Here is a 24918-nt window from a genome sequence, read left to right as displayed (position 1 = left end):
GTATAATTAGAGGATTCCATGAGTCTCTTGGCATTATTCATTAGCTGGAGTTTTTTCAGTAAATCCCAGACTGAATTTGTATTTTTCCCTCTATCCAAAATGGACTCCACTAATGATTCTGCCCTTTTTGTTCAAGGCATATGGAAATGTACCTCAATTTATTTTCACCAAATCAAATAAACTGAAATTAGTCATGATAAATTTGACAGTTATAATTCTACAATGGTCTGTGAAATACTCTTTGAGTAGCAATTACATCAGAGATAACGATAATACATTATTTTAAATGTCTATCATCGTTATTATTAATTTTGTATGTATTGTCAAGGCACTAATGATAATAAGCTCTTTGGAGATTTAGGTGGATATTGCATTATTTCCCTAGGTGTTCCCAGTGTAATGCAGAATTCAGTAAGCATTAGTAATAGAACCTTGAAAGAATATAAACATGGGATGATTTGTTTGTTTGTTTGCTTCCTATGAATGAATTATGAATAAAGAGTATTCAGTGATGTTTATTTTAAATGAATAAATCAGTAGACAGCAACCAACAAGATTTCACAAGGCTCTTTCTGCAAGAGATCCAAATGGCTGATGCCTTTGCTTACATAGATCTTAGAATCACATTCTCAAAACAAAGATGAGGCTATTTTACATCAATATACTTTTATTAATGTGCAATATTTGCTCATAGGGAGAGCATTTTGACATTCATGTGTCAAATTAAATTCACTATGATTACTGGAGCTAAAGAGATGCAAGGAAATAAAACCAAAATAATACGCTGCTTCTGGTTTTTTTTCCCCCAGAAGGGCATCTGTAAAGAAAAAACTTTTAATTTCTTGAATTCTGTAGCTTTTCCCATGTTAATACTTTTCTTTGTTTGTTTTACCTGTTGTTTTATTGGGTTTTTTTGTTGTTGCTGTTTTGTTTCATTGTGAGTTTGTTAGTTTGCTTTTTTTTAACAGCTATGGAATATTTTATCATGGGAGGCACTTGATTCCTTCTTTTAATTGAGCTTACCTGTTTTCCAAGTGGAAACACTATTTTCCTCTCTTCTTACTTACCTAGTTTTCCAGCATTGCTTTGACTACTTGCCCTGTGTTGTTGAGTCTGGTTTTTTGTTTTTTTTTTTTAATTTGAATGAATCCATGTAAGAGCTAATTCATACAGACTGGAAAGTTCAGCCTTAAACTGGTACTTACAAATATGTGAGGTTTTGTCCTAGGCAGTTGTGATTATTTAAAAGAGTATGGCTGAGTTTTCTTGGTCTGACAGTGTAGCCATAAGCAGCTCATGTGAGTCTGAGGTGTCTAAATCAGCTCATATTGAGTAAAAAATAGCCTATACTGATTCTGGATATGTTCTTGTAGTAACTACTGGAATGCCAGTAGTGAAATATACTGTCTATTGAAAACACCTACATATGGGGAAGGATGTTGAACATTTCGAGAGGTTCCAGAGACAAATATTTAGAACAACGTGATGTTCTTTATGGTACAAGACAGGAATTGGATGTATTCAGCTTAGCAAATAGAAGGTTAAGGAATGATTTGATGTTTGTTTCTGAGTATGTAAGAGCTGACAGTTTCAGTATTTCAAAGAAAGATAATTTACAGCTTATGACATAGGGCCAGGGCGTAATAGACCTGAATTTTAGTTTCTTTCATTAACTTCTTCTCAGACCTCAGGCAAATTACTCAAGCTGTGCTTAACTCAATTTTTGCATCACTTATGTAAAGTTCAGTGCACTAAACAATAATACTGGTCTCAAGGAAAGAATCTTCAAATATTCTCCTGACTTTCTTATGCTCTCTAAAGAAACCTGGAATTCAAGTTATTTGGTGATTTCAGTGGTTAACTATCCCTCAGTTCTGGTATTTCTGTAGAAATAAAGAAGGGTCTGCTTACCCTCATACACCACAATTCTCCTCCCTCTTCTACTGAACACTTGAAAAGCACGAGGTAATATTCTTCTCTGAAACACTTGGCCATTGATGAATGGTTAATAACCATTGCAGTGCAGAGGATATTAACGCCTCATGTAGAGATTGCACAGGGTCTGCAGGGATCCGGTTATATATATGTTCTGCATTAGATTTATTAGTCTTTGAATAAAATATGATTCCCATGATAGTATACACCATTGGAATTAAAACAAGAAATTGGTAAAAATTCTTAATAGCTTCTCTCTATTCAGTGCTTTCCAGTTCTAATTTCTCAAAGTTTAAGAAAGAGGAAAGAATTTTTTCTGCAACTAAAAAAACTGAGATAACTGATCTTTCTGTTTACTGTCTTCTTCATAATGCAGCATATTGGGTTTTGTCATTTTAATGCATGGTGATTTGGAAAGGTTAATCCTTCCACTGCATTTGTTTTTGTCCAGCACAGTGGAATGTCACTGAGACAATACCAAATTAGAGACTTGTGCTTTGTCAAAATTAAAAGTAACTGATTGTTATTGCTTAGTGTATCAGATTGATTATAGTGCAGGATGCCTAATTTAAACATGTATTCACCTTCAAAATTGTCCCACTTTTAGACTGTAAAATATCAGAGCTTTGTTTATTTGGTTAGGTTTTCTCATCCAACTTTTCTTTGTATATGTAATTACATGCATTTAAAATGCCAAAACTGTCAGAAGTAATAAGTCGGAAATCTTGCTGCCTTACGCCTTTCACAGAATTGTGTGGAAAAGTGGATTTCTTCTCCAAGGCCACACATGCATCTTTCCTGTGTCAGCTCATTGATGAAACAGACTGTGACAAATCAACTTCCCCTGTAGTTACAGAAACTGGATGTGCAAATATCTTTTTTTTTTTCTGTGTATGTCTTGTTTCTTTGTTTGTTCTTCCTCCATCCCCAGCTATGGAAAGGAAGCAGGAACTCTTCAGTCATGTATTCCATCTAGGTCTTGGGCTGCCCTGAACTACATAAGGATCTGGAACTCCTCAACAGTTCATGTTATTAACCAGGATTTTTCCCTCAAAAGAATTAAAGCAGAAAACCTGTGGCAAAGTAAAACTACTTAGCTGTTTGGGTAACACAGCTTTTTCTGATGTATGTATAACTGCTCTTTCTGGCTGTATAAGAAACCAGGAATAGCATTTGGGGAAAAAGTGCTGCATGGTGCAGGGGAAAGACAGTACTAATGACCTGCAGCATGTACACTGGAATACGAGTGCCAACTTTCTATCATCCCCTTCTTTCACCTCCCTCCTCTCTGACACTTGGAGGAGAAAAAAAATGCCCTAATGTGGAATAAACAAGGATTCTTAGCCTAATACTCAGCAATCTAGTTAACAACTAGGGCAGAGAGCTGGTGACTACCTTCAATTATATTCCTTATGGGTTGCTACCTTCAAGTTATGGATGTATGATAAAGTTTCATATTTTCTAAGAGCTTTTGGGCTCATGCCCATTCTAGTAGGGCCCCTGACATTTAATCTTTGATTCATTCTCACACAAAATGCTTTGTTTGGTGTTGTGAATGATAGATGAAAGTGGCATTAAAAAAAAAAAACAAAACAGAAAAGAACCCCAACCAACTCAAAAAACTAAAAATCATTCAAATAGACTGAACAAGAGAGGATTAGAAGCTACCAGCTGGCTGAAATTTAATTGGAAGGGTTTGGTTAATGTAAGTAAATTTGCCAAGATTTAATCTTCTGTTAGGTCATCTGTTTCCTCCTAACTAAACATATTTTGGGTATTTATAGCCATGAATGAATTATTATTCCTTAACATCTCCAAAACTTATTTAAATGTCAGTCATGAGTGAAAATAAGGAAAACTCTAATGTAATCTCCTGACATCAGATGGAAAAATGTGAAGGGAAAACATTTTCTGTTTTGCTTTTCCAGAGAAAAATAAAGTTTAACAACCTTCCTTCCTATTTTACATTAAAAAAAAAACCCAACCAAAAACCTTCACAGAGACATATTTCACGCTGTTAAATGTTAATGAGGTATTATGCATTGCTAAACTCAGCTGTATAAAAATATGTTGTGTCAGTAGAAAAATCTGTAGTGAGGAAGTTGCTTGCTTCACTTGGGCTGAAGGAAAATGTACCTAATCACTACTTGCTTACAAGAGAAAGCTTGTAGTCTTGTTCTGTTTCCAGTCTGCAGGTTAAATAGGCTATGCAAACAGGTTTTTTTTACTGCGTGCATCCTTGTGGAATATTTGGACCACTTGAATCATTTACCTTTTCTCCAGATCCAGCATCTAGTCTTTTATAAGCATAGGCCCAATAAAATCAGCAAGAATTTTGTCAATTAATTTAATGGTTGCTAACTTAATTTCATATACTAAATGATACTGGCTATGCTCTATTAAATTACACTGCTTTTTCCTTAAATTTGCTATATTGAAGATTATTAGAGATTACTACTCAATTCATTGACAGTTTGGTAATCCTTGTTGTTTAAAATAAAGATATAATTGTTTACAGTTGGTTGGTTACAAATTAAATTGTAGTAGTATCCTTTAGGATATGTAACTACAGCAAATATGCCAACCTACAAATCTTTTACAAGAATTATTCATGCTTTTCTTAATCATTCTTCCCTATTGACTCCAAGCGTTACTGATTTCTTTCTTTGATGAGAACACATGATAGTCTTTGGAGTGTTCCCTGATATCTTAGTGTGTTTTGCTTTCTTGCGGTAGTGCTGATTTTAAAGTTGGACTCCCTTTCTGTTCAGGAAACAATGAGGCACACTATGGAAACATTTTCTTTTCTCTAGTATTTTATATTGCCTAGAATGAAAACTTTATCTAGCAATAAAATACATATCATGAAATTCAAAGCTTTAATATTTGAAGCTATGCAAACAATAGTGAAGATTTCTGGACTAGATGATTTAGGGCCTTGCATGTAAATTAGCTTCAGTTAAAGGATCATTTCAGGGTACTTAAAAACTTCTCAGAGAAATTATCTTGGCCATCAATGTTCAAAAACTGGAACTGCAACCTGAACATGGAGTTGAATCTGAGAATTCCTTCTGAGTGCTGTTCAGTTGTAACATATATTTAATGGCTTTTACAGAATGTATGAAAGGGTACACTGACTTTGCAAAATGGAAGGACAGATGAAAGTGGAATATTAGCCCAAACATTTATCCTGCTAGTGTTGTTATATCTCCCTTTTACAATAAACTGAACTTGCATAAGTTTAGGATACTGAATAACCATACAAACTGAGAGGTCAAGTGGAAAAAAAACCTGAATCAGATATTCTGGTCCATAAGGTATTCCTTTACCTGTCTTGGAACAGCTTCTCTTTCTTCTTTTGATTTATACTCAGCATCACATCTGTGTACAATGTTTCTTTATCAGCAGAGAGAGCAGTAGCCCAAACTGCACCTCTATTGATTCCTGCACTCCTAGCCTCAGGAGAACCACTTGTCAACTTGTACAGACTATGATGTTTACTGCTGAAAAAGGAAAAAATCTTCACTGTTGCAAAACAGTTCCATTGATTTAAGGCTATAGCATTCTAGCCGCTCTGTGTTAAATAAACTCTAGGGCTTTTCCTCTCAAATTTTCAAGATGTGCTCTCAAATTATTTGTATACAGTACAGACCCTTTCTCTTAAACATTTCTCATTTGCTGACTTTGCCAGTGACATTACCAGAGAAGAAGACTTGTCCTACTGCCTTGTCCTACTTTTACTCCTGCCCAATGAAGGCTATGATCCTTCTTTAGATGGCTAGGATTTGGGATGCTGACAGCAAGAAAGATAGTGTTTTCTTATTTGTACAAGTGCTGTATCCCCGAGTCCTACCATTCTCAACAAAGACTGAAATTAAAAAGTGGCAAGAAATAACAATTCCCCTCATCACAAAAACTCACCAACAAAATATACACACCACTTTCCCACTTGAAAAGTACAGTTCTGCACTGGTAAACAAGCAATTCTTCTCCCTCTTTGTGTCTCTTAACAAAAAGAAACATTAAATCTTTGAGTTGACAACAAAAGGTGTTATGAACATATAGAAAATTGAAAACATGAATTGCAATAAAATTGCAGACAGAGGGAAATGAGTAATGGCTTCTCCATTTTTTAGTAGAATACTTCCCTTTTTTTCATCCAGCAAACATGTTCACAAACAACAGTGAAGAACAAAAGCTGTGATTTATATATATGGACAGGTATACATGCACCCCTGACCTCCTGCCTCCTTTCTCACCCTCAGCACCAGAAGCAATTTATGGAGAACAGTCTAAATAAACATTAAGGAGTCAAGGCCACAAACTGACAGCAAGGAAAATCAATGGCTCCAGAAACCAGATAGTAGGTTCAATAAAAGAGATTAGGCATCACAAGCTAGTGTGGGGCACTTACAGGTAAATGTGGCTTACACTTCATCTGACAGGGCTCTCTCATCATCAGGATAAAAACTGTCATAGAAACAGAAGCACACTGAGTAGCCAGTGGAAGACGCTCCTTAACTGCAAACACTAAATGCTGACCTCTGAATGAAAGGGATTTATACTGAGGCCACAGGGAATTTGCAATTGTTTTTCCAGAGTCATCTCACACACCTGTGCCTTTGCCCATAGGAATTGTTTCAGATATATATTTGGAGAACTCTCTGAGTTTTCTTTGTTTTGCTTTCCTGAATTGTTTTTCAAATCCTTTCCTTACCCTCACTGAGTTAAATCTCCCTCTGTAACCTGCACAGTTACAGACTACACTGGGGTGATAGCTTCAGCTGAAATCAATTCAATGAAGTCAGTTTCTACAGTGCTGCCTCATCAGACTGAAATCTCCCATAAAATGGGGCAGCTCCAGATTCAGTATGGAATCTTTCACCTGAGCCCACTCTCTGTATTGGGTGACTAGAGGAGCCATCCTTGTCACTTAAGCAGCACGTCTACATTTCATGCACTGGGACACTGCCTTTTATCACATCATAAGTGTTAATGTTTTACTGTCTATGGTGATCCAGTCATCAGCACAAATCTAAAGCTGAATGATATCAGCAGCCCATATTGTATGAAGACCTGTGACCACAACAGAATTTAATATTGTGATTTTGCTGGGTTTTGCCTGATTTTCCTTCCTAGCTATTTTACAAATGTGTACCTTCTGTTTCTTCAGAAACCCATTGATGAAACCTTTAGTTTAGTGCTAGTAACCCTTAGGGTCCTCTGAAAGGTAGCAGTGTAGAAACTGTAGTCCAATTCAAATGTAAACTTCCAGTTTAGGGTGCAAAGGCTATCTAAACTGCTTGCTAAAAGCAACGAAAAGGTGAGGGGACAAGGAAAGCAGGTGACATCCTTTCTACCTAATCTTCCTTCCTTCCTTCCTTCCTTCCTTCCTTCCTTCCTTCCTTCCTTCCTTCCTTCCTTCCTTCCTTCCTTCCTTCCTTCCGCATTCCTTCCTTCCGCATTCCTTCCTTCCGCATTCCTTCCTTCCTTCCTTCCGCATTCCTTCCTTCCGAATTCCTTCCTTCCTTCCGAATTCCTTCCGAATTCCTTCCGAATTCCTTCCTTCCGAATTCCTTCCGAATTCCTTCCTTCCTTCCGAATTCCTTCCTTCCTTCTGAATTCCTTCCTTCCTTCCTTCCGAATTCCTTCCGAATTCCTTCGTTCCTTCCTTCCGAATTCCTTCCTTCTGAATTCCTTCCGAATTCCTTCCGAATTCCTTCCTTCCTTCCGAATTCCTTCCTTCCGAATTCCTTCCTTCCTTCCTTCCTTCCTTCCTTCCGAATTTCTTCCTTCCGAATTCCTTCCTTCCTTCCTTCCTTCCTTCCTTCCTTCCTTCCTTCCTTCCTTCCTTCCTTCCTTCCTTCCTTCCTTCCGAATTCCTTCCTTCCTTCCTTCCGAATTCCTTCCTTCCTTCCTTCCTTCCTTCCTTCCTTCCTTCCTTCCTTCCTTCCTTCCTTCCTTCCTTCCTTCCTTCCTTCCGAATTCCTTCCGAATTCCTTCCTTCCTTCCTTCCTTCCTTCCGAATTCCTTCCGAATTCCTTCCTTCCTTCCTTCCGAATTCCTTCCTTCCGAATTCCTTCCTTCCGAATTCCTTCCTTCCTTCCTTCCGAATTCCTTCCTTCCGAATTCCTTCCTTCCGAATTCCTTCCTTCCTTCCTTCCGAATTCCTTCCTTCCGAATTCCTTCCGAATTCCTTCCTTCCTTCCGAACTCCTTCCTCCCTCCCTCCCTCCCTTTTACCCTTTCTCCCTTTTACCCTTTCTTCCTTCCTCGCTCCAAAATACCAAGAAGCATGAATTCCAATAGAGCAAAGCAAGGTATTACAGGTCAAAAAAAATCTGAAGCTTCATTTGGATTCAATCATCCATCAATGTCACTCATAGGTCAATGCCCGTCAGGGACATAACAGCACTTCACAAACGAGTAGACTCTGCACTACCTTGAGTTTAAATTTGATATAAGACAGCCTCATGTGGGCTGCATTGTAAGTGGCTTGTGAAATGGGAAAGTCAGGTGCCAAGTAAGAAAACAGCCATTGCCCTGATGTAAGTATTATGAGTGGCTTATGATAGGACCACATAAAAACCTGTGATCTTAGTAATGAGTGCACACATCTTTGTGTTTAGGCGACCTGTATAATCTTTCCAAACTGACATTTTCTTCAATCTGCTAGGATTACTAGGATTTTATCTGCTTTCTATATTTCTCCATCCTGCTCCCAACTTATCCTATACTACAGTACTCTTGACATTTGAAAGGAAATGCATATGCATCTCCTCCATTAAGAGTCACCAGACAAACATGCCTTCATCTCTTAGAAGCATATCACAAGTAATCCCATTCTGGTATGTTAATGAAATCACCAGTAGTCTCAATCTTCATCTTTACCTTAGATTCCAAGGAAATTATTAATTCACGGGAGAAGAGCAAGACATGCATCCCCAGAAAGGCTTGTTATCACCACTGATGTTATTTATGGCAGTCATAATGCACTTTTTGATGCTAGGTGGGACAGAGAGGGAAACAAATGTCTTAATCCACATTTCTTCAAGGTAAGAAAATTAGCAGCTCTTGTCTGAGTTTACTTCTCTGTGAGGTTTAGGTTAAGGAAATTAAAACTGTAGATTAAGCCCAGCCAGAAAAAAAATAATAAAAAAAGCTTATGGGAAAAAGACCTTGGAGTACTGAATAGCCTTTATCAGCTGAACTCAGTGTCACTCCCAGTTCATATTTAAGTTCTTAAAGAACTGAGGCAAAACAAAATATGATTGAATCATTGATATTTAGGTAAATGTTCCAACTACTTGGCTTTTTTCTTAATCTAGATTACGAGTATCCCTGGAAATTTCATCTAGATTTTTGAAATTTTATTTCTGGTCAAAACTGCTATTAGTGTTAACTAATTTTTTTTTCCATTTCAGTGGATCAGCAATTTCCTAACAAAATGTTTTCATTTTAGCTGAGATCTGCTTTGGATCCCAAAGCAGCAAGGCAATTCATACTTGGCACAGGATACCTGACCATAACATTGACCCACTGAACAGTAAACAGTTCATTCCTGGCACTGGAAGTCAACCACTTATGCACTGATTGGGTTTTGCTCATTTTCTATAAGTAGAAAAATTATTCATTTGTGAAAGGGAGTTATTCCCCATTATCCAAGGCATGGAAGCTCAGAGTTATTCCAAAGCTGACCAGTAAGACCAAGTTTAAATTTAAAATTCTTGGAAAACATTTTCCTAGGATTTTGTTTTTCTTTTAAACAGTGTTGCCTTGTACTTTCATGATTGTTTCAATCCCATATCACTGCAAAAGAAACAGGTTTTCCTCTGTCCTGTCAATGATTACTCACTCTTGTTCTCATGCCCCTTCCTCATCTCTGAGTCCAAGTATTGCTATCTTCAAGCATACTGTTTCAGGGTATTGATCTAAATTAAAACAAACAAAATTTACTGCATTAATTTTAAACTGAATCAGTTTACCAAGTCACAGAATGATTGAAAAGTATGAACAGGGTGCACCACAACCTGACATGTCTCTGTGGTTTCTCCATTCTTTTTTTTTCCAATTTTTTCACTAATATAGAAGCCATCAGAATTGCTTGCTTTTGTGATGCTGCCATCTCTGGGAGCTGTTAGGCTGATGGTCATTTGTGATTTGTTGAAATATCTGAATTTGGAAAAATACATCAAAAAGTGGAAAAGACCAAGACATTTCATACGTCAAAAACTAATATCCACAAAAGGTTGCAGTTACTTAATCTGACACACACACAGCACTAGCACCTTTTCACTGCAAATGTCTCTGAAGAAAGTCATAAATCAGGGTGAGCTCATTAAAGAAAGTTCACTTTAATTCAAATAAGAGAGAATAAAGGAATAAGCTCTAAGTTTGTCAAGTTCCTTTTAAAAAAGTGTGAAGAATGAGATTGAACTAGAAAAGCAACTCCAAAGATATGCATTGGAAGTTAAGTAAGTAGAATTTAAAGCAGGAATTAGTATGGATCAGAACTCATCCAAATTTAATATCTATTTGCATTTCCTCTTTGTTGTAGTGAGGATGAAATGGACTCAAAACATTTAACTGTCTGATCACCAGAAATTCTATGGCCATGCCTTCAAAGTAGCTCTGGCCTTTGCTCAACTGAGCAGTGTCAGAGAAGGAATTTATAGTGCTGAAGTTCTAGGTTCCTTGACCTTACTGGATTATTTAAGGTGATCATACTTAATATGTTGAAGTTATAATAAGGCTATTATTCTATTTATGCCTGCATAATATGAGTATGAACACATGCTGAATCAGAATGGTAGAAGTGTGAAGCTACATAAGTGGAGACACAAGATAAATGCACAATGATTATTCAGTGCAGGATGAAATTGTAAAATGAATATACAAGACTTGGAATTCAATATTTCCACAGTGGTGTGGAACATACTATGTGACCACAGCAGTACCTAGCTGGGTTCATAAGAAGAAGAGCTAAACTGAGGAGGTAAATGTTTCCACACCTCTGCAAGTAGTTTGATTGTGTTAGTTTTCATTACAGGAAGAGTTGAGGATTGCTTCTGTCTTCAGGTGAGAGGGTCTGGCTCTCATTTGTGCTAAAGGTGCATCATCCTGATCTGACAGTAAGTGAAATGGATAATGCATGCTCTATGACCACTAAAAGCTACTTTTTAGGACATTTTTTAGGACATTTGACAGCTTCTGTCCTGCTTCTTCCTTGTGCATTAGAAATTATCTTGAAATCACTACTACTGAAAAGTTGAAAATAGTTTTGATCTACCTTTATACAATATATACGGCAAAAGAATTTTGGACCAATGTCACTGTAGTACAAAGTTTGTCCTGACATACCTTCACCTAAAAGGCTAGCTTCAGGCTACAACACATTAATGTGGTAAACCTTGCGATATTTTCTTTCTCCTGGTTCACAGAGTAGATGGAGATAAGGGTGCTGCTTACTTTAAGAAAAATAAAAAGCATAATTTCACCCTGTTTTAAATTTAATAACTAAAATAGCTCTTTACACATGTAAACCTGTACCAGTGCATCCTGAATTTCTTTCATGTATCTATTTTCATGTATCTACAAGTTCCAAATCCTATTGCTTGATTGTAAGTAGATTTATTTCCATGTGGATCTCTGTGCCACATCTGAAAATCTAGCCTAGAAAACAAATTTCATTTGGAGAACAGGAAGACATTCAAAAACTGGGTTTTATTGCTTGACGTTTTGTTTTGGGGGGCTTTTTTGTAGTTTTGAGTAGTAGTAGTAGGTTTTGGTAGAGGTTGGATGGTTTTCTAGGTTTGGGGTTTTTTTGGTAGTTTTGGGGGGGGTATTTTTTTTCAATTCTTTGAAACATACAGGATGCACAGTAAGTGTAATGTGTCAGATACATCCCTCTGGTAAGTCACCTTCTGTGGAAAGTCATGTGGCACTTGTCTTTTCCAAAGGCTAGCTTTATGATTTCTCCTTTTGAACCTTGATCTGGGTTATTTATTTTGAAAGACAAGATGTATTTGTGCTGAAAGTCCCTTCTATCTTGGTCATTTTGATTACTTGTTTCTGGGGATTTGCTCTTAATTTCATCTGTTTACCTGTTTCTAAAGTACATATTGTAGAATAGATGAACCAGCCTGACAGTTCCATTACACAGCAAAATAATCAGACCACATGTATATTACACAAAGTAACAACCTCATACGTATATAGTAAATTTGAAAATATTTTAGAGTTGTCACCTGGGAAGGCTCTATTCCCATACAAGTTCAGCTGACAAAAGTAACCCAGGTTCAATTATGACTTGGTAAAGGCCTGTTTTGAAATTGTTCTTGGTATCCAGGGGGCTTTGTGGAGACATGCTGGGAGCATTCAGACCATTCCCATAATGATAAAAACACAGCTGTACCACAGTTTTGAAACTTATACTGGAGAGTGCTTGAAACTGTACAATTCATCACTGCTTTGCACTTAGCTAAAGTAAGTGAAGCATGGCTAGTTCAAGGCACCTTTGCTGTAAAAGGGAAAGTGCCTTTCTTATTCCAATGAGAAGGGTAAGAGACCTTGCTGCTTCTGGCATAGAAAGAAAAAGTGAGAAAACAAGAAAGAGCTGAGGGAAAATGAGGGAAAGGTCTTTGGAGAGCAGAGCAAGCAGTTTCTGCCTTTTACTGGGGAGGAAGAGAAATATGAAAGACTGTGAGGGCATCTTTGCTGAGGATGCACCACTCTAACATCCATGACAGCAGTCAGTCCAGTTTTTCCACAGCTCTGGCATAGCAATGTAAGTAGCAGGGCAACAGCTATTTTCCTCCCCCTGAACACTTCAGTTGTAAACAACTGCCTACTTAGCTTGTGCCTAGAGTCAGTCCTGGAAGGTAACGCATACACTGGAAATCAAACAAAACAAAAAAAATCCTGCTTCCAGATTTCCTATGGTTTAAGTTGCATGTTCAGTTGAGGCCTTCATATCCTGTTGAAATGAATGAGTGTCTCCCTTGCTTCCAGAGTAGCTAAATCAGGCTCTGCTTTGCAGGGGTGTATTAATGATTCACAAGAGGGGAAGTAGTAGCCAAACACAGACCATTTGGAAATAACCAGTTGTGTTCAAATTGTTATCATAATGCACACGCATGGAAATAATCAGTATTCAAAAACTTGGTTTTACCCAAATAATTAGAAGGGATTTATTACGTAATTTGTCTCTCTTTTTCCTTCTCTTTTCTTCCTTCCTGTCTCTGAGAGATCTCTGTTTTCCATGCTTGCTCTGTGATCAACTAGGGAATGATTTTCTCAGCAGTAAGCAACGTGTATGTCTTATGCACATTTAGCTTATTATCAATTCCTCTCAGCAGCTGGAAAGAAAATTATCAACATCCAAAAACTGAGTGAAAATAATAATGGGTATCCCACCAAGAACCTGGATATAGCAAAATATTGTAATGCTGAAGCATTCTAGGAGTCTCCCCTCTTTCCCTCAATGTTCATCACTGACTAGATGTTATAAGATTGCCATAAATTGAACTTGTATTGAGAAGTTTTCCATGTCAACCCCTTAGGGCAACTGATTATAGGTTTGACCTTTTGAGATTCTGTGTATTTCCCACTTAATCAGTGCTGGAATGAGTTGCTGCTAAGTAGGATCTATGGGAACCCTATGGGAAAAGCAAAGCCATCTAAAACTAATGAGTCTCCTTCCTCCTGCTTCCCCTCCTCTCATTTTGAGCTCTATTAGGCCATGATAACAGCCTTAATCTGGGCTACACAAAAGCATAATATCGCATGTGATATTTGTATTATATTGGGAAAAAGAAGTCTGAGAAGGGCTTTTGGCAGCCTGAATCATAAGTGAAACTTTGCAACATTGTTAAAAAATGCTTCACCTCCCCCCTGCCCTTTCTTTCTTTCTTTTCATGCTAAAATTTGTTTGGTTGAGCTAAGGACTTGTTAAACTTTTAATATCCAGTACCTATGATTTTGACAGAGTGATTGGTTCTCTCTCTCGGACCAGAATACAAAATGGGACCATTGCCATTTTGTCTTGTTACAATAAGACTTGGTGGTTTAGATATAACCTCACACAGTTGCCAGTTCAGTCATCAGTTCATTTCTCAGTAGCTGAGGCCTGTGGGTTTTTTCCCTGCCAAACACTTTGGTTTCTTCTCATCTTCCTCCATCTCCCTTGCCTTGAAACCCCCCTCCTTTTACATCCTCCTCCTTCCAAAAACTGTCTGTGAAGCTGAACAGCATAATAGATGTAATTAGACCTTCAGTAATAGGGCTGAATGGAGCAGGCAATGAGACTCCTTCTTGGGAAACAATCAGTACACTAGGTCCCCAGGACTGAAACTGCATTTAACAAGGTTTGGGGCTTAGGGATTGTTGGTCTAGGCTTCTGCTGCTTCCACAAGAGAAAGCCCTACCCAGAATGCAAATCTTCATTTACTACAGCTACAAAAGGGAGGAAAAAACCATTAGCCTCTTTATTACACACATAATGAAGCAAACTGTATCTGTTGATATATTTTTTCCTGAGCAGTAAATCAACTGTTCACAAATTCTAGTAAGCATCAATATAGATTTAATCTGCACTTTCAAACCATTTCCTGGGGTTTTTTTATCCATCCATGGAAGAAGAAAGCCTTAAACTTTGTCAAACTGATACTAGCATTTTTCCATGCAGATTTAATGATTCATCTAATAAAGTTATTGAAGATACAGTTTCTTTTGATGGGAATGTAGATGTGGCAAAGTTTACATGTGGTTTTGTTGATTTATGTTCCCAACTGTACTCACATGGTAATCACATGAAAAATTTACCTTTTTAAAATTAAATTCTCTCATCATTCCGATCTTATCCCTACCTAACTGAACTCTCTATCTCCATTCAATTTCCCTTTCCTAACAGGATGTGGTGTGTACTCTCATGTAATTTCCTCAGCTGTCATTTGTATGAGTGTGTACCTCCTTATTTCAATCACCTTTTACCCTGACCTTGACATGTATAGAGAGTAGAGAGGATTTCCCTCCTCATTCAGGGTCAGATCTTTTGCATGACGTAGAACAGAAACAAGGAGAAGGCGGTAAAGTCAGACACATCCAAAAGCAGAAGGATGTTCCTGAGGTCGCTGTTCAGAGAGTGGGGGGAAAGAGAAAGGCTTTTAAACCTTCATTTCCTCATCATGGCACAGGTATTGAAAGCAGGCAGAGGAATTCAGTATACTGCACTGATCTTGACTAGAAATCCACTGAAGTTCAGAAGCAGTGACCCACAGGACAGCTAAGCTGGGCAGGCACCACACACCTAGTGTGGGCATCAGGCTGTGCCATGCCATCCTGTGCTGTTCTGTGCTGTGCTGTGTTGTTTCACATGCATCCCTTGTCCTTAGGACAGATTCTACCCACACCTGGTACTGGAGAAGCCTGTAGACATCTCTTGCTTGTCACTGCCATAACTCCTCCAGCACGATCTTGCCCTTGTTAACCATAAGTTAAAGAGTTCTTAGAAAATCTCGAGGAACAGAGTTTGTTTATTGTAAGGAAATTATACATGACCTCAAATGAATGAAAGGGAGAGTTTCTCTGCATGGGGAGGACCTGCTCTGTGCAGCATGCCACAGGAAAATGCACAAGGACTCTGCCCGATGCTGCATGAATGTGGGGCCCCCAGCACCTTAAGAGTTGTAAGATGATACTTACTACTTTTTATTCCTCTTCTTATTCTGTCTTCTTAAAGCAGTTATTAAGTAATTAATTTGTTGTTGAGCCTTTCTTACTAAGATACAGAAAGAGCCCTGTGATGGCTCTCACCTCCACCTCACCTCACCTCACCTCACCTCACCTCACCTCACCTCACCTCACACCCGCTTTGTGACCAGTGCAGAACACTTAGAGTTATAACCCTTTACAGGGTGTCCTCCTCTGTGAGAAAAGGGTTGTGAGATATACCTGATTGGAAAAGAAAAGGCTTCAAAGTGACCTAATTGTGGCCTTGCAGTACCTGAATGGAGCCTACAAGAAAGATGGAGAGAGGCTATTTACAACAGCATGTAGTGACAGGACAAGGGGGGTTGGCTTCAAACTGAAAGAGGGTACATTTAAATCAGATATTAGGGAAAAATTCTTTGTTGTTAGTGTGGTGAGGAACTGACACAGGTTGACCAGAGAAATTATGGAACCTTCATCCCTGGAAATGTTCAAGGCCAAGTTGGATGGGGCTCTGAGCAATTTGGTCTAGAGAGAAGTGCCCCTGTCCATGGCAGAGGGGTTGGAACTAGATGTTCTTTAAACTCTTTCCGACCGAAACCATTTTATGATTCTATGATTATGTGTCTGCCACCAGCAAAGCTGCTACCTTACCTACAGTAATTTCTTAAACCCATCCCCCCTTACAGATCTTTCATTCCTCTGACACAGTCTCTCAAAATCTATTCCTCTATCAAGAAGCAATATTTCTCATTTCTCCACCTGGAAATTCCTATTTCCTTTGCATTTCCACAAATTCTGTCTTCACGCTTACTGCCACACATAATGTGGTCTGCATTGTTTTCAGACAATGTATTTTTTCAGGCACAATATTATCAATTTAAAAGCTTTTTTTTTCTTGAATTTTTCTTCAGCCCAAATACACTCTTTAACAGAAGATATTTAGAGGTAAGTGGCTTCATTCACTCATTCTAAACTTTCACCAGAATATTGTTAAGACTTAGATTCAAAATGGCACTGGTTATATACCATTTGCATATATTTATATGCAATAAACCTTATATTTACCTCTGCACTAAGTCATGGGTTTAAAGCAATAATGTTGTTTTTCTTTTTTTTTTTTAATTTGCCCAATCCTTAGATGTACTTAATAATTTTAATAATTTTCTGGGATATTCACTATGTAAACTTTAGAGCTACATGGCACAGTGTTTTCAAATCCCATAAGGGCACTGTCAAATATTTCAGGTTTTACTGTTATAATGATGATAAGGAATAATTTAAAAGTTAGGTTGCATGCAAGTGCAAGACTTAGAGATGTTTGTTCTCTCCTTTATTTAAACAAGGTCATAAACAGGAGGTTAGAAATAAAAAAATGCAAATTTTTTATAGGAGGTGGAACAGGAAAGTTTTTGTGCTGATATTTTTTTTGGCGATATTGATAATCCACTAAAGTTTTCATGTCAGGAGTTAAAAAAGAATCTCAGTACAATGCCTTCCCATTGTTCTACAGTATTTTCCTTATGGTCTTAGATCAATACAAACTAGCCATGCTTCTTTGACATAGAATTGTCCTTCAAATCTTTCCATGTGTTTCTTAGGTCTTAACTAAAGGGTTATTTTGTGGTTAGCTTTGATCCTTCTCAGTGACTGAATGAATCTGTAGCTGGCTAAGACTGAAGCTCTACTGATCAACCCATCCTTGTGATACCTTGCAAAACTAGCTTGAAAGTTAACTTATATCAATACAGCAACTTGCCTGGGCCCCATGGGTGCAAAGGCCTAATTGAAAGGAAGGGGATAATCAAACTGTTGGCTTTGACTACAGATAATGAGCACTGCTATGGGAGAAAATCTATTATCAAACTAATCCCAAGAGGCTTGAGACAGAGTAGCCTCATTCTACATGATTAAAAGCTTTCTTTCAAATCCAGAGGACACATCTCATCCAGAGACATCAGAATTACAAAGGTGCATCTAAAGCTGTGGTCAATTAACAAGGCTGATATAAAGTTCCTAAACTCATGTTGCCTGTATGAAATTAATTTTGCAGGATCAAGGAGATAAATGGCTTCCAGATAACTAAAAAATTGAAACATCAGCTCTGGTAGTGAAGCAAGATCTTAAATACTACAAAAGATTAATATATTAAATGAAGTTGATAGAGGTACAGGCATTTTTATATGAGTTCAAAGCAATAGTTCACCTTTTGCCTGTTGACAGAAAATATTGAATGATTAAGGAATTTGGGAAACTCCATCAGAGGTGATCCTCTCAGCTACAGAAGTGTCGGTGGACAATGCCAGAATTGCTATAGTAGTCTGGTTGCAATCACACCTAAGTTAACTAATTTGCAGCCAACTTTCCCTGTCCTCCTTGTTTGAGTTTTCCATTGAATTTTCTGTATCTGCATTACAATCCAAGGTTTTAGTACTTTTAAAATGTATATATAATAACAATGTGCTTTTAAGAATGAAAATCTAGTTCTAATGTTGAGTGCCATGAATAAAGGGAACTTCTTTTTAGTTTACTTGAGACAGGGTTGTTTGTGAACAAATGCATTTTATTTTCTCTTCTGAGTGAACTCTGAATGTGGCCTAAGTTGTCTGTGCAATGGTGAACTGTTCATATTAGTTAAATCTATCATAAGGATTCCTTGACTGGAATTTAGGTACCATAGGTACCTTACTTATGACAAAATTCAATATTTCCATGTACATCACTTAACACACATTTTAATTGTCATAGCAATTTGGTGTATCTTCAAGTGTAGAAATCAGGCATGAAGTTATAGTTGGCAGCAATTTTCAAATACGAGTGGGTGGGTTCACCTTGTTTGTCTGCCAGGTGGCTGCCAAACCAGTCTATCACTCCCCTTCCTTAAAAGAACAGGGGAAAAAATAATGAAAATACAGGTGCATGGGTTGGGAAAAGAACAGAGAAATCCCTCAGGAACAGGGTTTTGAGCAACATAGCATAGTTGAAGGTGTCCCTGTCCAACCTTGTTTGACCACCTCTCAGTAAAGAATTTCTTCCTAATATTTTACCTAAATCTACTCTCCTTCAGTGTAAACACAATCATTCTTGTCCTGTCACTGCATCCCCTTACTAAATGTCCATCTCCAGCCTTCTTGTTGTGCTTTTTTTTCTGGGGTATGGTTAATTTTCTTCCCAGTGGCTGGCATGGGGCTGTGTTTTGGATTTATGCTGCACTCAGCGTTGATGTTTTTGTTATTGCTGTGCAGGGCTTATACAGACCCAAGGCCTTTTCTGCTTTTGGTACTGCCACTCTGGTGAGGGGGCTGGCAGTGCATGGGAAACTGGGAGGAGACACAGCCAGGACAGGTAACTCCAATTGACCAAAGGGATTTTCCAGACCATATGACATCATATTCAGTACATAAAGTGAGAGGGAGAAGGACGAAAGGGGAATGTTTGGTGTGATAGAGTTTTTTTCCCTCTTCTTCTGGGGATGGCTGAACATCTGCCATGGGAAGCAGTTAAAGAATTCCTTGCTTTGCCTTGCTTGCATACAAAACTTTTGCTTTACCAATTACAGCGTTCTTAACTCACAAATTTTTGGCTTTTACTCTTCCTAATTTTCTCTGCCATCCCAGGGGTGGGGAAGTGAGTGAGCAGATGTGTGGTGGTACTTGACTGCTGGCTGGGATTAAACAATGACACTTATAGGCCCCATCTGAGTACTGGAAGCTTTAGGCAAGGTCTTGCCAGAGCCTTCTGTTCACCAGGCTGAACATCCCAAATTCTCTCAGCCTGTCTTCGTAAGAGAGGTTCTCCAGCCCTCTGATCATCTTTATGGCCTCCTCTGGACTCATTCCAATAGGTCTGTGTTCTTTTATTGTTGGGGCTCCACTGAGCTGGACACAGCACAGGTGGGGTGTCACAAGAACTGAGTAGAGGCACAGAATCCCCTCCCTCGTCCTGCTGGCCATGCTGCTTTGGATGCAGCCCAGAATATGGTTGGCTTTCTGGGCTGCAAGTGCATATGGCTGGGTCATGCTGAGTTTCTCTTATCGACCAACATTCCCAAGTCCTTCTATTCAGGGCTGCTCTCAATCCTTTCTCCACCCAGCCTGCATTATTGTTTGGGATTGCCCTGGCCCATGTGCAACACCTTGCATTTAGCCTTGCTGAACTTCATGATGTTCACATGGGCCCACTTCTTAATCCTGTCAAGGTGTCTCTGTATGGCTTCCCTTCCCTCCAGCACATCAACCACTTGGCATGGTGCTGCTGGCAGTCTTGCAGAAGGTGCACTTGGTCCCACTGCTCATGTTGCCTACAAATATGGCAACCAGTGCCAGTCCCAAGAGTGACCCCTAAGGAATGCCACTCATAACTGGACTCCACTTGCACATCGAGATGTTCATCACATCTTTGTGAGTAGAACCATCAGCCAATTCCTTATCTAGTTAGTGATTCATCCATCAAATCCATGTATCTCCAGTTTAGAGACAAGGATGTCATGCAGGATGGTGTTGCATGGTTTACACAAGTCCAGATAAATTTGGGGAAACTAATTTATTTCATTGCCAATAAAACCAGACTAGAATGCTCATATATAAGAAAAAAAAATCTAAAATACACTTTTCTTGTCCCCTCCCCTCAAAATTCTATGGAAATTGACCACTGTGTGAGGTCATGGTCAGTATAACACGCATTTGAAATAGAAAAGCATACACACTATTTCTTCTTTTTGTGCCTTGCTGTCCCTTCTGATTCACAGTACTGTGACAGGCACCAAGCAGAAGAAAGAGGTACAGGTCCTTCCTTTCACTTGACTGTTGGAGTAGAAATCATAAACTCTGGGAGCAAAAATTTGCACAGGCAGCAACAATGAGTGTAGAGGGAAAAGTACACTAATGAGATGTGTTGGGTTTGTGTGGCAAGCTTATGGTAGAGGAGGGCTACAGGGGCGACTTCTCTGAGAATCTGCCAGAAGCTTCCCCTATGTCCACCAGAGCCAGTGCCAGCCAGTTCCAAGACTGACCTGCCCCTGGCCAAGGCTGAGCCCTCAGCAATGTGGTGCTGCCTCTGGGAAAATACATTTAAGAAAGGAAAAAATTACTGCACCAGAGAAAAGAGAAGGGAGAATACATGAGAGAAACTTCTCTGCTGACCCAGAGGTCAGTGCCAAAGGGGAGGGAGGAGGTGCTGTAGCTGGGATTCCCCTGCAGGCCCGGGTGCAGACCATGGGGAGGGAGCTGTGCCCCTGCAGCCCATGGAGATCTGTTGGAACCCAAAGTGCAGGGAGTGTTTCTCTGCCTGTTCTGAAAGACCTATGCCCCCAGGAAAACATTGTTTTTAACCTTTGTCCACTGAGAAAGCTGCCAAGGCTTTGGGATGAATTAGAATCTACAAGGGTGTGAGTTAGATGGCAGTATAATATATAGTTTGTTACAGAGTGAAAAATTCAGAGTTTTTAGGTTTATTAGTATGGTGAGTAGATGAAGGCAAGATGGAGGATCCCTGTGGTTTTTCAGGTCTCTTCCTTCTTCTTCACTTCCTCCATTTTCTGCAGTGTTAGTACAGAATGATTGTTTAGAAAATGCCATAGTACAGGGCTACGTGAATAGAGAGTTCATTAGGCATGGGAAGAAAAGTAAAAATAATATATGCACTTAGCAACTATAGGATAATTTACCTTTAAAAGGCCTTAAATTTTCCTGCATTTTGCCTTTTGTTACTTGCTCTTCTTCATGCTATGTTGCTGGCATGTGAATTACTGATAAGATATAATAAACAACCTGATGACCGAGAAAATCCAAAAGTCCTGTTCGTCTCTTATTCCTGGCAAGGACATTTTCCCCCCTCCGGGGAGGACATGTGGGGGTTGAAAACCTGCACAGAGATCCATGATGGAACAGAGATCCACCTGCAGTGGAGGACCCAAGGAGGTGGATGTGCCCAAAGGATGCTGCGACACCATGAGAAGCCTGTGCTGGAGCAGGCCCCTGGCAGGATCTGTAGCTGTGTAGAGACAGGACCCCACTCTGGAGCAGGTTTGCAGGGTTTCATTTGTGACCTTGTGGGGGACCCATGCTGGAATAGGCTGTGCCTGAAGGACTGGACCTCATGGAAGAGACCCATGCTGGAGCAATTCATGAAGCACTGTACCCCATGGGAAGGAGAAGGACTCATTTTTGAGAAGTTTGAGGAGGACTGTTTCCCATGGAAGAACCTCAAACTGGAGCAGGGGAAGCAGTCCTCCTCCTGAGGAGGAAATTACATGTGTGGTGAGTTGACCAGAATCTCCATTGTCTGTCCTTTGGCACTATTAGGGGAAGGAGTTAGAAAACTGAGAAAAAAGTTGAAACTGCGAATAAAAAAGGGAAAGCTAGGAGAAAGGTATTTTTTAAGATTTGGTTTTATTTCTCATTATCCTTCTCTGATTTATTTATAATAAATTTAGTTAATTTCCCAAAGTAGAGTCCATTTCATCCATGCTAGTAATTGGTGAGTTTTCTCTCCTTGTCTTTTTCTCAACCCACTAGGCTTTTGTTATATTTTCTCTTGCTTATCCAGCTGAGGAGAGGGAGTGATAGAGCCACTTTTGTAAGCACATGGCATCCAGCCAGTGTCAACCCACTACGTAAGGAAATAACACAGTTAACAGATATCTTAGTATGTAGAGAACAGAAGAGAAAATTGCAAGATAGAGAAGAGATTAGGATGGTAGAAGTAAATAGAGTAAAATTTAAGAGAAGATCAAAGAAAAACATAACCTAAGATTATGGAGAAGCCACCTAATTTTGAAAATCAAACCCCCAAGTTTTAATTTTAAAATATAAAGAAAATAACTCTAATAAAAATAAGAAATAAAGCATGACAGATGGTCTGCAGAACAGCTGTATTGCACTTTGCTGCAGCTTTTGTTGGATGCTTAGAACTAAGAGTTACCATGACATTATGTAAGGTTACAGCTCACATCAAAGTTTCTGAGTGTGATTTGCCACTTCTTTCAGTTCTTACTTCTAAAGAATCACTTATAAAATCAATTCTGGTTCTCATAGTTGCCCTTTAAATACCAACCCTGAAAATTAAAACAAAGACCTTGGGATCCCTTAAATAACCACACATTTTATTTCTTATTAACTCCGTACACATATCTAATGCAATTGTGAAATGTAAATTTGGTTTGCTTGCTGAGAAAAACAGCACACTAGTACAATCTGGTGAGTTATAGTCAGCCAGCTTCTAGATCAGCACATCACTTGCTTCTGATACCTCAGTTTCAAGGGTGCTTTTAGGGATTTTGCCTGTTTACATAGACAGATCTCAACCCTGGACTTTTGCAAAGAGTTTTATTATGAATTGCAAGGGGAGTTTATGTTAGGTCTATAGGTGAGAGAGAGGCAGGAAAGACACCTCCCGTTCAGAAGTCATGGGTATACTTCTTAGATGAAAGAGGGTAACTTGTGACTTGCCATCTTGTACTATTTCATGGATATATTTTGAAAAACTACCAGACTTGCATCATGTTTTTCTTAACTGTGTGGCACTGAAACACAAAGCAGAAGAGGCCTAGTTACTATGCTGCTGTGTGACAGGTGAGTATCTGAGCCAATAATCAGTCATGTGATAGGCTGGGTAGATAATCTGAAGATCTTCAGTCCCTAAGAACTTCACTGAACCAGTCAGGCATGCACCAGCATTCACTGGATATTGGGGAAATAAGCCCTCCGTGGGCTGTGTGTCAATGCCCATCTTTGCATACTGGAAGACAGCAGATGATACTCAGAACCTACCAGATTTAATTGGAAATTTTTAATTGACAGCGAGAGAAGCAGGATTACTGACATGATTTCCACTTGATTTTTGAGCTTTGTGGTTGGTAAGGCTTTTAAGGATCAGCCACTTTCGTGGAAGGACTGCATTTTGCCCAGAGACAATTAGAGATAGTTGCTAACAAGCCTTGCTGTGTCTTGTGTTCCTGGAACAAAGGGGTGCTTAATTTTTCTCTGCAAATGGAGAACAGAAATATTATTTTGCCATTATCTGGCTGCAGATAAAAAACCAAAATCCCAGAGCTGTCCCCTGTTAAATCGTTTTGGTGTTCTCATCAAGTTATGAAATATTTCATAGACTTTTAATAGTTATCTCAGGATAAAGAATAAAGAATCATTGGACTTTTAAAAATCTTTCAGAGGGAAAATATTCCAATTTGGAATACAAGTTAATTAGTCCAAGGTTGAAAGATTCAGTTTAAATAATTAAGTGCAAATCCTTAAGAAGTTAGAGCCATATACTTTAACTTGTTCTTGTGATCATCTTGCTCCAAAACTCCTGATTTTCATCATTGGAAAAACCTACCTTAATGCTAAAAATTCAATTCTGCAAGTAAGACAGTCTCAGCAGTTTTGTGTTCATGTTTGAATGTATGCTGTTTACATCAGAGGATACACTATTTTTACCAGATAATTTTTCCATATATATCTAGATAACATGCGTTGATAATACAAATATCATTACCCAAAATATAAACAAGATGTGTCTATTTAATTTCAATTTCAATTTCTAAAATTTTATAATTATAACAGAGGAATTTCCTTAATTATAGGTACTATTTCCTACTAATTTCCTTAATTAGGTACTATTTAAACTGATTTTTTCAATGGTTTTAGATATATTGAACCATAATTTAATAGTTTTAGTTACGTATGCTATTATACACAAGCTACTATATCTTTTAATTTTACTGGAAGTCAAGAGAATTTCCTTATGGTAATGGACCACATTCACAATTTTCTGGATTGAAAGAGGAAAAGATGAGGCAGTGATAGGGACAGCAAGTCAGATAATAAATAAATAAGAATCTGCCTGAAAAGCCTGCAAGGCAACATGAGTTTAAGGGATACATAATGAAAAAATACCACTCTTTGGTAAATGTGATTGCTTATGACTATTAAACACATGAATATTATCAGGGACTGCTGGTGCTCTTCACACTGCTGAAGGTTTGCCTGCAGTTGATTCTCACAAGAGGCTGCACTAAGCCTTCTATGTTCAGTGAGCAAATCAGTTCCTCAAGTTCTCAAGGATATTAATTTCAGACTCTTAAGAAAGGCTAAACCATACTTCTAATGTCATAGAGGACATATCAACCAATGCATTGCTATTAATTTACTAGAATTTTAAAAGTTTGGAGAGCCTTATTAGGTGATAATTTTAAAAGCAATATACCAAGTCAAAAACAGTAAGAGAAAAGGCTATAAGGATAACTTTTATATAAAAAAGTTTTTCTGTATCAGTTTCA

This window comes from Aphelocoma coerulescens, assembly GCF_041296385.1.
Source record: "Aphelocoma coerulescens isolate FSJ_1873_10779 chromosome Z unlocalized genomic scaffold, UR_Acoe_1.0 ChrZ, whole genome shotgun sequence".
NCBI classification, from domain to species: domain Eukaryota; kingdom Metazoa; phylum Chordata; class Aves; order Passeriformes; family Corvidae; genus Aphelocoma; species Aphelocoma coerulescens.
The sequence above is the reverse complement of the archived record's forward strand: the minus strand, read 5'-3'. Positions refer to the sequence as shown.